The sequence below is a fragment of the Vombatus ursinus genome, unplaced genomic scaffold (assembly GCF_900497805.2).
Source record: "Vombatus ursinus unplaced genomic scaffold, bare-nosed wombat genome assembly UNPS02014830.1, whole genome shotgun sequence".
Lineage (NCBI taxonomy): Eukaryota > Metazoa > Chordata > Mammalia > Diprotodontia > Vombatidae > Vombatus > Vombatus ursinus.
The window spans coordinates 48,708,544-48,713,726 of record NW_020954608.1 but is presented as its reverse complement, the minus strand read 5'-3'; positions in this window follow the sequence as shown (position 1 = coordinate 48,713,726).

Below are 5,183 nucleotides of genomic sequence, written 5' to 3'. Positions count from 1 at the left end.
TAGATAGATAGATAGATAGATAGATAGATAGATAGATAGATAGATAGATGGAGACAAAAGAGGGTAGGAGGATTCTTCAGGGATAAAATACAACATCCCTAACATGGCACTTAAAGTCCTCCACAAAATAACAACAACAAAAATATCTAACACATATACATATATATATATATATATACACACATATGCATGTGTGTGTGTGTGTGTGTGTGTGTGTTTGTATGAGATGGGTTTGGTGATCATTTTCACTTGCACTTCAAGTTTTATTTCATACAACATTTCTTCATGCACTCTTTACTCCAGTTAAGCTATCTTTCTAGCTATTCCCCAAACACAATTATCTATCTCTCACCTCTATGCCTTTGCAAGGATGGTCCTCCACATCTGAATATACTCTCCCTTCACCTTATCCTCTTAGTACCGCCACCATCCTTTAAAACATAGTTGAGGGGCAGCTAGGTGGTTCAGTGAATAGAACACCTACCCTGGAGTCAGGAGGACCTGAGTTCAAATCTGGCCTCAGACACATAATACTTCCTAGCTGTGTGACTCTGGGCAAGTCACTTAACCCCAATTTCCTCACTAAAAAAAAACCAAACAAAAAAATAAAACAAAAAAAGCATAGTTGATAAGATCTCTTTTGATCACCCAGTTCTTAGAATTCTCTCCTTCTTGAAATTGTTTTTAATTTTTTGCATATTTCCACATTTACTTACCTATGTGTATTTATATCCTTTTCCCTTCCTCTCCTCCCTCCAATCAAATAAGCTCTTTGAAGGCAGAGACAGTTGCATCTTTGTCTTTATATGTTTAGCATTTAGCATAGTGCCACACATAGCATAAGTACTTAGTTAATGTTTTTGCTGTTAAGTGTTTGTTGACAAGAATATGATAAGGAAAGAATTCAGTTTGACTACAACTAGATTATGAACAACCTAAAGCTAAATCCAATGCCTTAAAGCTATATAAAACTAACATTCAAAGAATGAAAACAATACAAAATATTTTTGGTTGGGATGTCAACACACATTTTCTACTCAGTTCATGAATAAGAAAGACATTTATACAATGCCTATGGTATTTGAAAAAGGCATTGACCAGATAGACTTTCAGCATTTTAGAAGTGATTCTGCATTCACTAATAAGTTTTCTTATATGTAATGTTAGATTTTGGCAAAGAAAATACATATTGATAAACGCTAAACAATTTTTCTTTCTAAGGAATTCATCAGCCACCAAGCAGAAAAACAACATGGATTAACGAAGGCTAATTTTTAAAAGTATGGAGTGAATATACCACAGGACTGTAATAGGACCATAGAAAACAAGATTTTGTTTTCAATAGAACATAAATGGGATAAAGTCTTCTAAAGGCTGACAAAACACTTGCATAGGGGTGAGTTAGAAAAGAATCAAGAAACCAGGGATATGCTCAAAGTACTGACAATCAAAATAGTATACTCTTTTCTCCTGGCAGAGTGTCAAAATGGCATCTAGACTCACTTCCTGAGCCTAAGCCTGCCACCGCAAAGGTTTGTATGGTCATCATACTAGTTTCCTGGCAATGCTTTCTCCCTGGGGCAGGCTACTCCCATCATGTTGCATAGTCTGGGATCTCACACCTTGCATGACACCCATGATCAGAAAGAAATCAGAAACAGAAATGGTATGTGTGCCTTACTTCCTTCCATCTCCACTCTTATAGACTCATTGATGGCACAGACTTTTATACCACACCTCTCCCTTAGTTTCCCTATTGTGCCTTGGTGCAGAGTAAGCAGTCCTCAAATGTTTGTTGATAGTTATGATAATATTTATTGTGCTTCCTGTCAAACATATAATCCCATCCTTTCTTCCCCCTCTTGTCCTGCAATTACATTGCAGAGTCAGTATCCACAGAGGGACTGACACCATTCTAATTAGTACAGTGCAGCTTATACAGGTTTTGTAAGCTTGATTTTCTTTACAATGACTAACAAATTTCTACCTTCTGCTCCCTGTGATTTATAATTCCCTTCTTTGTGAAGGAGAGAACCTGATTCTCCTGTTGCCTCTCAACACAATTCAATATTTCCTCCTAAAGAGACTATGGACACTGTTACTGTATCTTTAAAAAGTAATAGAACCTTGGTCAAGTAGTTAAATTGTTATCTAGAGACTCTTATGGCTGGAGACAGACTGTGAAAGGTACAGAGAACAAGTACATAGAAAACTTCTTTCTTAAGGAACCATATGTTAACTATCCTCTTTGAGAAAAACTGAAGAGACATTTTCTAAGAGAAATTAATTTAATTCTTATAATGTGGAGAAGTTATACTAAAGAAAATTTTTGAGAGTGTCATCCTGAGAAAACTGAACAGTGGGTCCTTGTTTCAAGATCTGAAGAGATCGGAAGGTGCAGTTATTGATTAGAGGTGACTGTGATCTTTATCACTAAAATTCAATGTTAGAATATTGTTTGCCACACTCTTAATGACTTGTATAGCTAATGTAAAAAAAATTTATTTATACCTCCGATATTAAAGGAGAGAGGGAGAAGAGAAGAGGGGAGAGAGAGGATTTTTTAACTATAAAAGGAAATTCAGAGATAATTTATTAATTATTGGGAAAGAGTATGCATTTTTATTAATTTATGAGGAAATGTCAGAATTTCAACTCCTTAATTGCCTTAGAATCAGGGTTGAGAATTAATAAGGTGAAGAACCAATGGCAGTTAGAATGGTGACCACTTCACCCAAGTTACACATAAAAGAAGTATCATTATGTAAACTCTGCTACACTTTTTTTTCCTATATAGCTCAGCCTTAGTCCTCCATAGTTTCAATACTCATCTCCCCCCCTCCACTTCAATTTCTAGTGCCTTCTTCTATTGTTAACAACCTCCCCTTCATATTTCCACATCCTTGCCATATCCCCGTCATCTTCTGATACTCATTGAATCCTTACTTTCTTCTAATGATGCCAAATGTCTTGGCTCTGTCTCCAATACATCTCAACCATGCACAGGAATGGACCTTAGATCAAGTTCCTGATTTTGACTGAACTGAATTTGCCTGAGGTAACAATTATTCTGGTAAAATGATTGAGGAGAAATGTTATTTACTGGTTGCACTTCCAGGAACCAAGATGGTGGAGTAAGAAGTAAGTTGCTCTCACAGTCCCTTATTAACCTCTGAAAGCCCAAAAAATATCACCCCAGGAAAAACCTTGGAACAGCTGAACCAGAAGAAAGGTGGGAGGTGCAGCAGTCAGGTAGCCCAGGTAACTTGAGGGATTAACGGGAAAGGTCCCTCTTGCCCTGGGGGAAGAAGAGTGGTACAGAACAGGAGGCATTCCAGCAAGCTAGCAGAAAGCCCTACCTCAGCATACCAGGGGGAGATCCTGAACCCCAGGTGGTGGAGCAGGCAAACATCAACACCAGAACCCCCGCATGCCTCAGCATGGGTAGGGGAACCAGTGGAAACCAGCTCAGAAAACCACCATGTGAGATAGTGTTCTATGGCAGCCAAGTCTCTCAGTACCTCAGCAAAACTCTGGGAAGCGCAGCTCCCAGAGGGAAAGCCCTAGGCAAAGAAATGTCTAACAACAATGAAACATCCATCTTCAAGGAGCTAAAGAAAGCAAAAGGAAAGGCTTGGGTGAGCAGGCAACCTCCAGGGGTCAGACTACCCAATCCTACCCCTAGAGTTCTGGTATTGCTAATTACAGCCCAACACCAGGTAATCTGCCAGAACCCTACAGCCTCAGCACACAAAGCCAGTGATCAGGCCCCAGACTCCCAGCACAAGAAGTCTGGGTCAGTGCCCCCTGCTCCCCATCAGGAGAGCTCAATCTTTTTAAAGGCCAGGAAATAAGCAAACACCATGAGCAAAAAGAAATGTACCATAGATTTTTATTATTGGAACAGTGAAGATCAAAGCAGAAATTCTGAAGAGGACAACATTGTCAACAAACCCACATCTGGAACCTCAAAAGAGAATATGAACTGGTCTGAAGCCCAAAAAGCCTTCTGAGAAGAGCTCAAGAAGGATTTTAAAAGTCATATAAGAGAGGTAGAATAAAAATTGGGAAAAGAAATGAGAGGTATGCAAGAGAGAGTCAATAGCTTGGAAAAGGAAGGACAAAAATTAACTGAAGAAAACAACTCCTTAAAAAGCAGAATTGGCCAAACAGAAAAGGAGACACAAAAACTCATTGGCGAGTGAGGTTTTTTTTAATGGGCCAAATGGAAAAGGAGGTACAAAATCTAATTGAAGAAAACAATTTGTTAAAAATTAGAATTGGGCAAATAGAAGCTAATGACTCTATGAGAGAGTGAGAATCAGTCAAACAGAAAACAAAAGAATGAAAAAACAGATGAAAATGTAAAATACCTCATTGGTAAAACAACTGACCTGGAAAATAGACCCAGGAGAGACAATTTAAAAATTATTGGTCTACCTGAAAATTACGATGAAAAAAAGAGCCTGGACAGCATCTTTCAGGAAATCATAAAGGAAAACTGCCCTGAGATCCTAGAACCAGAGAGTAAAATAGTAATCAAAATGCAGTTAAGAATATAAATCATTGATCAGGAAAATATCTTTGTAGCAATATATGTCTAATTAAGAAACAATATCCAAGTTATATAGTACATTAACATGGACACATATTAGTGGTATCTTTGCATCAAAGAGCATACACAAAGTAGTGAATTTTGTGGTAGAGTCCAAAATTGCTTTATAAATGGTTAGGCCATTTCACACCACCAATAATTTGGTGAGCCTTTCCTCCCAGAGCCTCCAACAAGGGACAGTTCCTTTTCCCCCCCTCATCTTTATAAGTCTGATTGGTGCAAAGCAGAAATACAGAGTTCTTTTGATATATATTTCTCTGATTATTGATGATTTTGAGTATTTTGTATGGTTGTTGATAGCTTGTGTGCCTTCTTTTGAGAAGTGCCTATTCATATTCTTTGACTATTTGTCTGATGGTAAATGACTCTTGTTCTTAGATCTTTATATTCCCTACATATAAGATGTCAAAATTTTGTAGAAAACACTGGCTGCAAAGATTTTTCATAGTTAATTGTTTCTCTTCTAAATGTAATTGTAAGATTTCCCAGTTCATTATTTCTGTTCTAATTTCAACTACATTGATATTATTTGGCAAGAATTTTTCAGTTTTATGTAATGTCCATTTTA